The following is a 12,485-nucleotide window of genomic DNA, read 5'->3' on the forward strand; positions in this document are numbered from 1 at the left end:
ACAGAGAAACACAAAATTGCACTGGAGATAACCAGGTTTCCAGACCAGATTCAGATTCAGGGTATAGTACTTTGCCAAAAAAGTACCATGACACCATGTCTTAAAAAATAGACAAAAGTAAAACCAATGAAAGATATGTACACTGAATAAGAAAAGCTGCTACAAAGATGTCATGCTGCATGTACAGAAACCAGGAAGTCTTAAAGGGATGAGATAAGATAACCAAATATATTTAGTTCAAGAATTACATATCCATTGTAGTAAACTGATATTATTTCAGTCTTACAAGCCACAGATAAATGTGGCCTGTCATTGATTATTTCGATTTCTTTGGATTTCAAGGATCAGAATTAATTACTAGAAGTCTTACAGCACCAAGCACATGTGGTCTGCGCTGATGATACTCGTAATTTTCTTAGAAATTATAAATAGGTCAATTTTAGGGGAGTTAACTTTGCTGAGCAGTGCAAGATTGCTACAGAAGCACAGGCTTCTGATGCAGGCATGCAGATGACTGCACTTACAGCCATGAGAGGCAGAATCATCTTATGCCCTTAGCTGAAGAAACACAGTTAGCAGAGGAGATAGAGCATTTCAGCAGTGCATGCTCTCATAATAAAAGGTGTGTTCTGATTTGGTTATTCTTAGAGAAGTAGCAAACTTTCTTCTTGTGGGTTAATGGGTGAATAGAGTCTGACCTAGATGTCAGTGTCAGGATCACTGGGAACTACTCAATAGGATTATCTGTGAGGTTTACACTTGCCAGCTAAACAGAGCCAAGTCAGGTTTAGCTAAGTTGCAATCATCACAGCCTTATGTAATACAATACCTTTCATGTCTTTACTAAGGTTATCTGCAGGATACTTAATCGTGTTAAAGTAAGCACTCTGTCTTGATGCTTCATAATCCATGACAGCTTGCACAATTATATGGAGAACAAAATAACTAACACCGACATATGTTCTTAGCTGATTGGTCTAGTCCTGATTTCATATGCAGTTGAAAATGTTGACTGGAGACTAAGATATATAAAAAACTACTGGTAGAATGAGCAAAAGCAGACTTTTTATTGTTTATATATACATATATTTCAATAGTAAAAGGCACCTGCAAGATTAAATAAATATATAAATGCCTAACAAGACATTTTAGACTGCCTTTGTGCATAACGAAAAACATAGAGATGATTTTTCCTAAGTAATTAATTACCTTCTTGAAACTGTCTAAATTACATTCCTATCCACTATAGCTAAAAATATGTAGATATGAATGCTTCTACTGGGTGTAAATGGTGACTTATTCTTTGGGTTTTTTCTCCTCCTGCTAATATTAACAGATCTAAACCCCTCTTCTAATTTTCCTCTTGATTTTTTCTAGGCTTTATGTTTCCTTCTAAAAGAATAAAACCTTAAAATTGCATCATTAGGCATACAACATTAGAAGGGAAAATTCTGACCAGAAGTGGGTTTTACTTTTCATTGACACTGCATCTTCTTAAGGGTAATGGAAAGATATAGCCTGTAGTGTCGGCGCTTCTGGATTCGGTCATGTTTGTTTGTTTAGAAGCCTTCTGCCACATCCTGGAAATTGCAGCAGGCAGAAGTGCATGGCTGGGTGGGTTTGCACACAAGCGAAAAATGTAGGAATCCCAGCTCTTACTAGTTCGAAGGAGAGACTTCATACTGACACCACTACAGCCTGACAGGCCACGACCTCCTTTTGGGACACAGCGGTCTTCTAGCTGTTATGATGCTGAAATCAAACAGAGCATCACATATTCCAGTTCTGAGCTCTTGAAAGGGATTAGTTTATTACAAATTCAAAAAGCAGTAATTTTCAAATTTAGTGACATTTTCCTTGGTAGTCCCTTCACAGCACTGCAAATACTGACACTTTGTACCTGCTCTTCTATCTCCCTAATCTGAGCACTGGTTCAAAAGAGAGAACATCCAGCTAGGGCTTCTGAGTGGGAGAAACCAGGAGCAAGGGCTGTTGTGTCCCATGCCTTCCCTTGGAAACTCCACACCTACACCTGCACTTGCTCTAAGACCTAACCCTCAGCCTTCCCAGCACCCAGGAACCTACGGGAAAGCCATTGCCTTGGGCTCACAGAAGTAGCTTAGGGTTTCCAAATCTGTTTTCCTTGGCAGTCCATTCATAGAATCATAAAATCCTCAAAAACCTCCAGGGATGGAGAATCCACCACTTCCCTGGGCAGCCCATTCCAATGCCTGATTACCCTCTCTGTAAAGAATTACTTCCTAATATCCAACCTAAACCTCCCCTGGCAGAGCTTAAGACCTCTTGTCTTACTGATAGCTGCCTGGGAGAAGAGACCGATGCCTACCTGGCTACAACCTCCTGTCAAGTAGTTGGAGAGAGTGATGACGTCTCCCCTGAGCCTCCTCTTTTCCCAGCTAAACAGCCCCAGCTCCCTCAGCCTCTCCTCATAGGACTTGTGCTCGAGTCCCTTCACCAGCTTCGTTGCTCTTCTCTGGACCTGCTCCAGGACCTCAATATCCTTCCTGAACTGAAGGGCCCAGAACTGGACACAGTATTCGAGGTGTGGCCTCACCAGCGCTGAGTCCAGGGGAAGAATCACTTCCCTGGACCTGTTGGCCACACTCATCACCAAACTGGTCCCCCACGTGCAATCCTCTCCCAAGGTGCACATTTCGCCCCGGCTCCTCTCCTCGCAATCCCTGGAGCTTCATTCCCGCGGACGGCTGAGAAACCATAGAGACCGCGGGACCCCGTCCCCGCTGCAAACCCAACACTACCTCCCCCGCCCGGACCTCCCCCAGGTCTGGGAGTGCTTCCCTGTATCCCTGCCCCCGGCTTCCCGCCGACCGCTCAGCCCAACCCAGCCCAGCCCGGCGCTCCTCTCCGGCGGCACCTCCCCGCCCGCTCTCGCTCCGCCTCCGCGGGGCGTGCAGGGGCGCGGCCGCCGTCCCATCGCTGCCTCCCGAGCGGCCGCTCCCGGCCCGCCCGCCCAGCGCCGCTCCGCGCCCGTCCCCGCCGGGCTCTGCAGGTGAGCGGGACGGGGCCCGGCCGCCGCGCTGGGGCTGCGAGCACCGGGCTCGGGCGGTGTCAGGGAGCGGGGAGGGGGCGCGGCGGGCCCCGTCCCTCCCGTGTCCGGCTGATTCACCGCGGGCCGCCGCTCCCCTCCCCCTTCTGCCGGGGCGCGCCTTCCTTGGGGCTGAGGAAGGGCCACATTGGGGCCAGGCAGACGGGCTCGGTTGGTCCGGTTTCAGCCTAATTATTGTTTCTGTTAGGTCGAGCACGAAGTTGTGTGGTGCCTGCGCCAGTGTGCCGGGTGCTGCTGTTAAGCGGGGCTTGTCCTTGCTGGAGAAAAAGGTGGAAACGCAGAGAAGGTGGTGGGCGCGGTGCCGAGGCGGGCGCTGGAGAGCCGTGGAAAGGCGCGGTGTCCTTGGCATCCTGCTCGCGATTTGCCCGTGGTTTGAGGGCTAGTGCCTTAGTGCCGCAGATGAGGGAGGGGATTGGGACAGGGGAGCGGCGTGACACAGGTACACGGGGAGACTCGCTAAATCTGCGCCGCCGTGTCAACAAAGGTGACACGGGTGACCCGCAGCTTCGTGGTTGTGGCCCGTAACCGGGAGGAGTTTCACGTCTGTAGAAGTGTGCACGCGGCGCAGCATCACTGGTGGGTTTTCAAGTGTGTGGAAGCGAAATAATTGTGTGTATGTGTGTTTGTATGAGAGACTAGTCCGTACTGCCCGTGCGATTCCAGCCTGTGAAACCTGTAAAAACCGCAGTCAGTGCCAACTGCGTTCGAGCTTCACACCGAAAACGTAATACTTTGCTCAAGGCATGACAGGTTTACTGTAGGAGGACGCTAATTAGACTTCTCGTAAAAGATAGATCAAGATTTTTGCATCATTTCGGAATTCCCTTTTCTTGCTTCATCTTTGCACAGCTTCGGTCTTTTTGCGCTATGTTCTCTGGTTTAAAATAGAAAACTCAACCTAAAATATTACTTCAGTTATAATCCAGTTATAACAGAGCTGTAGTAGTGTTAATGAAAGTGTAACAGGAAGTACCTTTTTTGGAAAGAGAAAAGTGCAAAGTAGGATCAAGACAAACATCTCATTCTTCCTCTTAACCTGGCAGGTTGTCAGCACTTAGAGGGCAGTCTGCAGTCTAAGGGATGTTACAGTACAGAACGCTACTCATTTCCTTTTCACGTGTGTAGGAGTGCAGCACTGAAAATGGAGATCTAATGCCTTCGTTCTTCTTTCATTATGTTTTCCTGAGTGTCTGACGTGTTCAGTTTCCAGATCTGCAACCTCCTTTATGCGTTTTCTGACCATTGCAAACGGATGTTAGATGAAACAATTCTTGTGGGCGTCAGAGGTAATTAGCAGGTTCTTTCTGTTGTTAGCATATCGATATAAACTAATAATTACCATTTTAAAATAGCACAGGTAGTATTGTAGGTAAGTATTGTGTGGATCTCTGTTAGTCTAGGAAATGTAGATTTACGTGATTGCACAGGTATTGGGATCTGTCATAGCCGTGACTTAGCTTGAAAGTTGATCTGAGGGCTCTTTAAAATTCTGAGGTGTTACAGCCCTGAATGAAGAGCTTTTCCCAGGAAGAAATCATTATTCCTGGCTAAACAAAACTGTAACCTCGAACAACTGAGGCTTTATAGTGCTGAGAACCAGAATGGAAATTGTTCCGTTGCACAAGCTGAGTAACACCCTTTTTTGTTTCCCCTCCTAGCTGTGAGATGTACTCAGCTTCTTTCATTGCTCGCGGTGCTTTTCCCTGGGAACTTTTGTTTGGCGCTGGCAGCGCCTTCCCGGCGCGCGTGGAAAGGCCTGGAGCGGAGCGGCCGGGGGCGCGCGGGCGGCCCGGGGCGGGGCTGCGGCGGCGCGACCTTTCACCCACTTCTCGGCAGCGGTCACGTGAGCGCGCCCGGAGCGGGGCGGGGCGGCGGGGGCGCGCCGGGGGCGGGAGCGCGCCCTGCGGCGCTGGGGAGGGACCCCGGATCCCCGCGTTGGGAACCCAGGGGGCCGGAGACGGAGCAGCACACGGTCCCGAGCAGCTAAACCCGAACGCCGACTGTGGAGCGATCGGCGGCTCGGTGCGCGCTGGACAGGGAGGGTGTTTCTGCGATAGGCAGGATGTTGAATCTCGAGCCTCTTGTTGAAAATCTTGGGTAAATGCTGGTATTAAAAAGACAAGCAAACAACCCTTCCCACTCCCCACCCCTCCAAAACCCCAACCAAACAACAAAATTCCAAAACTGTGTATTTTTAATATTCCAAACCCATTGTCTTTGTCGTGCAGCATGCTGTATCATAGTCCCGAACTCCACATTTTCAGAAAAACAAGATCCAGATGACTGAAGAGCATCCCTCTTTCTTCAAGTCTGGGTTAACTTTAATATGATGATCAATTTAAATATTTTTGCGAAGGGTTTGGAACTGGTTCTTCGGTCTTTCAACCTTATACAAGGTGAAAGACCTTATTCAGGTCTTTCAGCCTGGTACAGTAAAATGTCATTGAACTACTGTGAGAGAAATTAATTCAGTTTGCTTTTGGTCACCACACATTGTTGTCCATCTTCCAGGATCTCCTAAGTCCTAAAATGTTACGTCTTGTATGTCTCGTAAAAGTCTTGCCATTCCAGAAATATTTGTTGTCATAGAGAATAATTCTTGTTTACTGCATAGAAGCTCATTAAGTTCCAAGGGAGAGAGAAGGGATAAAACTTGTATAATCTAAATATCTAGGTATGTCTTTTATAGCAGTTAAAAAGAAATACCCAGATCTAGAGCCTAGTGTTTGTGGGGTGGGGGAAGTTTCTACATGGTATGATAACTGTGCAGTGTTTTAGCAGAGTATGCTTCTCTGTTACTCAGTAAGATTATTCTGGATTTCTAGAAGGTCAGAGGATGTAGTTTGCTGGGGTGTGTACAATATAACATGTAGTGCAATAGATACTAGAATGATGTAAGAGGCCTAGGAACAGTATGGTATGTCCTACCCAGTACAGGGGAAAATCCCTAGAAATAATAAAACAGTTATACGTTTCTGTTTTCATAGGAAGAATGTTGGTGTTTTGTGTTTGTTGAGGGTTTTGGGGGGGATTGTTTGTTTATTTGTTGAAGTGTACGTTTTGGAACCATCTTTTACAGGAGCATGCTATTGGGAAGAGAAAAGAGGTCATAAGATCCAGAAACTGTAGGGATTAATATTCCTTTGGGATAGCCTAGTAATTAACACATTGTTTGCTATAGCCAGTCTCCTCTACTTTGCCTGTCTTCAGTTTGATCAGGTGAGAAGACAATTTACTAACTTTCTCCCAGAAGTGGTGCCAGTGAAAAGTCTGTTCTGTGAACATCTCTCCAAGAAACTTCGATGGCATCTGTGTTGAGTCTAATGGGAGTTTAAAGCCAGCAGGCAAACACTTGTTTGGATGTCTTAAAATGAAAGCTAAAACTAACATTGAAGTCTGACCCCTGAGATACACTCGCTTGTTATGGTACTTAGTGGTCACAAACTTGAGCCCTCAGAAATGACTGAGTGGGTAGCAGATGAACTTTGTCACTCCACAGTTCCTTACCATCTCAGACATGTTCAGTGTAAATGGTTTCATACAGTGTAATGGAAAATAGTGTTTGAGAACTGCTGTCCGTGACTATTTTCTCCATTGGCACCAATTTTTCTGAAATCGTTCCAATCTGATCTAGTCTCTCTGAGCAATTGAAAGCTGTGTGTGAATTAAAAGCTCAAACTGCTTTTCTGGACTTTCTGCTTGAGAGCTACAGCTGACTGTTTGATGTTGCTTTGTAATATCTGTTAGGAGCTAGGAGCATTGGCATGAATCTGCCTCTCAGTGTGTCCTACCTTCAAGATCCCAGCTGCAATGAGCTTCTGGAACAGAAGATTTGTGTGTGACAAGTAGATCTCAAACTGGCTTTTAAGGAAGAGATCTGTTCATGTATGTTTACGTTTCATTCTTTGGTCTGTTTGTTATTCCCCTCTATCCACATATACCTGTTGCACCAGTTTACCACTTGGTAAGGGGATAAAGAAATGGGCCCAAGATTCCAAGGGAGATACCTGCAGAGGGTGATGAATATTCACCTGCAGGTGATCTTGGAGAACTGCTGAGGTCAGGACACAAACTGTCAGTGGGACAGCAAGTTGCTGCAGACTTCTTAGCTGTTCTGATTTCAGACTGTCTGCTGTGGGTGACTTTTGCTGTACCTGGGAAAATACATGTGTTCAGTTCTCCACCTTGTCTTGAACCACAGCATTTGTTCATTTTTTTAGATGTGGGAAATCCTTAGAGACATTTGCAATTCCAAGAGACCACAGCTGTCAGGTGTAGGTGAGGGTGGGAAGGACTGGAGCCAATGACGAGCAATAAGCAAATAGGAGAACTTGTCAAAACTAAAGTGGCATGAGAACACCTGTCAGTTTAACTTTGTTTTCATCAGATCAAGTGATAATTGATTGAATGCTATGCTAATTCAACTTTTAAAGGAGGTGATTCTTTGGTTTCTGTTTTATTTCTATGCCGTAGTCATTAGATTCACCTGAGAAGCCCTGTTGAGTGAATTTAATCCACATGACTAATTTTTGCATGGAAATTATTTGGCTTCACTCCTTAGATTTCTCATAATGATTTTGTGTCTGTAAAATATGATTAGTCATTGTAGGATAGCTGAGTTATTGGTAAAAATTGAAAGCAGCAAGTATCCATGTTGTCTTATATGCTGAAGCCTGATTAGATATTATTGAAGGTTATTAGGTAAGAAAGCTATTTAGAAATAGAAGTTCTCAAGTGAATAACTGTGTCCTGTTAATATTTCTAGTAAGTTCAAAAGTCAGCACCTTGTGGAATGTCACGTGAGCTATGAATAAATTCTGCTCTTTCTCAGGCTTTGGTATCTCAATACCTTTTTGCGGGAATGCAGTATACATAAAGGTGGCATTAGCTAATAAAATATCCAAGAAATAGATATGAGAGAGACTAGACAGTCTTTTTGGTCATATGTTTAAATGTTTGAGCTGCATATTTTATACTGCTTACTGAAGATTTTGTAGATCCAAACCTAAGTTTCCTTTGGAAGTCATAAAACTCCAGACAAATTTGATGTTTGTTTAGTTTCCCATTAAACTGAATGCTTTTTCTTTAGCTTTAGTTTTAATTTTGTTCAGCTCAAAGGAGCACCAGGAGCACCGAAAGCATTTTTGGCATCGTTTTGGCATTCTCTGGTTAGCTGCCTTACTTAATCAAGCCTCTTGCATTAGAGCAGAATTGTGGCATTTATGTGAGTGACTGCCTCCCCTCCACTGTCTGACATATGAGTGGATGGCACCTTGAGTTACTGTCAGCGCTGGATGCTGCTGTATAGCAAATACTTTAGTGCCTGAAACTATTGCATTTGTAGCAAACTCCATGAAAACAGTTTACTGAAGTCATGTCGGTTTTATTATTGATAATACAGACATTTTTAATTTGATTGGAACAATCAATGTTTTGTCTAGATAGGGATATACATGTAACATTAAATTTCAACTTTATTTTTTATTACGAGTTTGTAGAGTTTCCCACCATATCACTGCAATATACGTGGCACTTAAGGTCAGCTCCAGAAATCTACCTCCTGCCTTCACACTAGCTATTGAATATTTGAATATTTGACTGCTACTACCAATGTGAATTTCAAAGTATGATGTTCATTTAAAGTAACTGAAGCACAGGATTTCTTGTTCAGGCCTTAGTGCTCTGAGTTTTTTTTTAAAGCAAGTCTCTTACAAAAACTCCTATGTTAAACTTCATAAAGCATCTCTGCTATGTTAGAACTGTATAAAAAAGCAGGATTGATGGTTCAAGCCCTTAATCCTCTTAGTGGCTCTTCACTGAACTCTCTCCAGTAGTTTCATTTCTGTCATTGGGAAGCCCAGAACTGGACACAGTTCTCAAGATGGGGCGTCACCAGCACTGACTAGAAGAGAAGAGTCACCTGGTGGCAACAGTGCTCCTAATGCCCTCCGGGATTCTGTTACCTGCTTTTGCTTCAAGGGCACCTTTCTGGCTCATGTGCAGCTTGCTGGAGCTTTGCTTTCCAGCCAGTCAGCCTCCAGCGTGTACTAATGTGTGGGTTACTCCTCCCCAGGTGCGGGACTTTGCACTTCTTGTTGAACTTAACAAGGTTTCAGCCTGCCTGTTTCTCCAGCCTGTCAAGGTCCATCTGGGTGGCAGTGAAAACCTTTGTTTTATCAGTCATTTCTCCCAGTTTCGGTACAGAGACTGGTAAATCCATTTGCAGTTTCTTCTTTTTTTTTTTTTTTTTGCCATCTTCACACTTTTCAATATATTTGACAGCTGCTGCTTTTGCATCAAATATCTAAAAGGCTGTCAGATTGAGAGACTTCAGGACCTCTGCAGAATTCAGACAGGTGAAGACACACTTGTTGAAGGTTACAAAGACAACTACATTTACAAAATATTTTGGAAGATTCTAACCCTTTATGTTTGTGTAATAAGAGACCTTGCTGCGTGATGTAAGTATTTGATATACTTTTGGTTTGGAGAACCTTGTTTGCATGAATGTTTTTCAACAAAAGCAAAAATAAGCAACCTTGATTATCCATAGATTTGCATCTACTTCTGGGGTTGCTGTGTAGGTCAGTGTTGCCATTTAACTGTAGCTGGTAGCAAAGTGTGGAAGTAAACTAGCATGCTAGCAAGTTACTTGAGGATGTTGGCACTGTCGTTGTACTTCACTGCATATCAGTTCATTGCTAGCACATTACATAGGCAAAGTCAGCTACCATGGGGTAGTCTGAATTATTTTGTATTGGTGGTACTGAAGGCTTGGACCAGTATATGACCATCAATAACTGAAATCTGAAAAGAAATTCAGAGTAATGCATGAGGAGATTGGATAGACATCTCAGTGTTTGGAATTCTCTTTTTATTTAGTATCTGATATGAAATCAACAGATTTGAGCATAAGCAGTTATTTACTGATTTGTATAAAACAAAACACGTTCGTATTTTTGGCTTTTCTAGGAGAGTAGAAAATACAGATTTCCATAATGATAGCTTACACAGCTGAGAGAAAATATTTGGTCACTGTCTCAGCACAAACACAGCACAGATGTCTTAATGTTTTAGTACTGGCTCTGATTTCATTAAGTCTGTCCTCAGACTCTTGGAATTCAATGATCTATCCTAAAGTGTCAAATTATTTTGTCAAATAAATATACAAAATAAACTTTTGAGTGTCTGTTTTCTACAAAAAGCTGTAGCAAGCTCACCTTCTGAAGGGAGATCTTATCTGTGGGCAGTAAAATACTGGATAAAACTTCTTCAACGTTTTCAATTTTTAAACAGGTTTCAGAGTTGAAGTGTTTTACGAGAACTTGTGAGAACTCCAGAATTATTTTCCAGTTCTCTGTGGCTGCTTTTAACATTCAAACAGTAACTCTTACTGCTTTGCATGTTAATAGAAATAGGTTCCCTCCCTGCCCTGCTTTTCTCTTTGAAATAAACTGTTCTGGGGTCAGACCAAGAGTTTGGGGTACTTGCTTGGTTTTCCAAGACCTTCTTAGTTTAAGGTGTCTAGCTTTAAATCGAAATTTTAATACAGTTTTTAAGTATGTTTGCTAATTAAAATTGAGTTTAGTGTACTTTCATCTGATATTTCTCTCCCCTTCCCATCTTGAAAGCTTCCTTAAGCAATGTAACTTTAAATGATTTAGTATCATATTTCTCAGCAGTCTCTTATTTCTTTTTGAAACCTGAGTGCTAAGCTAAAATTTGAAGTTTTAACTTTATTTTTATGAATGAATGAAAAATTCTTCAGGGGTAGGCTTCTGTTATAGTTTGGTTGTTTACTTCTAAGCTTGCCTCGTAGGAACTTGGCAGGAGTCAGAAGGCAGAGTCCATGTGATAAGATGCTTCTCATTGCTTTATTGGTGGTACCTTGCACCTGCATGAAGTTATGAGGACTTCCAGGTAATTGGGAATTCAGAACTGCCATTATATAGGTAATTCTGAATTCAGAGCTGCCATCATACATGTGCTGCTGCAAGTCTACCCACCATCTATGAACACAGTGGTTTGGGTGCCAAAGACGTATGTTTGAGAGCTCTGACAGTATGAAACCTGTGTGTGGTGGTATGTAGCAGAGTGCTCAGAGAAACTGTATGCAGCAGCCATTGCTTTTTGAAGAAAACTGTCAGTCCTTGATTGTCAGAGTAGAATAATTGGAGAGAATTGTTTTGTGAACTTGGTTTGGTCACTGACAGTTGTATGCCCTGCATATAAAAGCTAATCTATAAATAGATATTAAAAATCTATGAGGACAGGGTCAAACTAAATTGTCGAGGTAACTTGCAAGTGAGAGTTGTAGAATTAAGTCTCTCATCAAGGTTTTAGCTATTCTGGATCACGTGAGTAAGACTTCTCTCCAGTTTTCCTCCCTGTTAACTTACCTCCTTTCCAGGAAAAGGAGCTATAGATGTGAAAACTACATTTCAATAATATGTGTCTTTCCGGATGTTTGAACTTCTGACATGGGGAAACGGCAGGGTTCTCTCTGTTCCAGAGGAAGAGGAAATAGGGGGGAAAAGTGGATTGCATGAGGCAAGCAATGTATGGGAAGCAAGTGTTTAGGATGAATTCTGTGATAAGAGGTGACATCCTCTTAAAGCAGAGGAGTTGGTTTTTATGAAGTATAGGTGGTGACTTAACTCTTTTTAGCCCTATTATTTTATCCATATAAAGCTTACGAAATCTACAGAAACACAAGAAGATTCATACTCAATAGCATTTCCAAAAGTAACCACTTCAGGAATTGTGCAGTGTACCATAATACATTTAAGTGTTGTATCGTGGCTTGGTGTGTTTTAAAACGTGCACAGTAATTTTTTCACTGCCTTTTAGACATTGTGTTCTGTATTGTGTGACTCAGAGAGACATTACCAACCAGGAGTAACTTCTTGCATGCCTGACTTAAATGGAAGCATCCTGCACATGAGGCCTCTCTTAGCTTCGGATTTCCCAGAGTTGAGGCTCTTATCTCCTTCTGTGACTGTAGGAACATGTAAGCCCTAACACAGACAGTTCAGTGTCATAATGTCCTGAAGTCATAAGGTCTGTCAGTTAAACGTCAAGCTTTGTAGTATAAATGTCCTGAAACTGCAAAAACAGCAGCCTGAGGATGCTTTATGCATAGGAGGTGTAACAGCATAATTTTTTCAGACCATCACGACTTGGGCTTTCTAGTGTGCTCTGTGTTTTCTTGACTTGAAAGTGACATCCAACATAGCAGTACTTGCTTACAACAATGGAAAAAAATTGTGCTAAGTTTTGTTTGGCTCAAGCAGAGGTATGAAAAAGGAAGAGGAGAAACATCTGCAGCTGTTACAGCATGTTTGAATTGAAATAAAACCAGATAAGAGCAAGGAACAGGCAGCTTTCTTCTTTAAAT

At 43.0% G+C, this 12,485-nt stretch overlaps 1 protein-coding gene across 6 annotated transcripts in view; it reads left to right on the forward strand.

The window, feature by feature from the left end:
* The first annotated feature begins 2,953 nt into the window (after window positions 1-2,953).
* Window positions 2,954-12,485, forward strand: part of CPT1A (carnitine palmitoyltransferase 1A) — a 37,950-nt gene continuing 28,418 nt past the window's right edge. Inside the window, exons 1-2 of one of the 6 annotated variants that reach the window (XM_027642129.1) lie at window positions 2,976-3,031; window positions 3,276-3,664. The gene's annotated coding sequence lies outside the window, so the exon portion shown is untranslated. Of the gene's footprint in view, window positions 3,032-3,178; window positions 3,665-9,211; window positions 9,550-12,485 lie in introns of those variants that run through there. The other 5 variants (XM_027642132.1, XM_027642128.1, XM_027642130.1 and 2 more) reach the window with 5 other exon arrangements.

Source organism: Corapipo altera, unplaced genomic scaffold (assembly GCF_003945725.1).
Source record: "Corapipo altera isolate COAL_440 unplaced genomic scaffold, ASM394572v1 23b, whole genome shotgun sequence".
Taxonomy (NCBI): Eukaryota; Metazoa; Chordata; class Aves; order Passeriformes; family Pipridae; genus Corapipo; species Corapipo altera.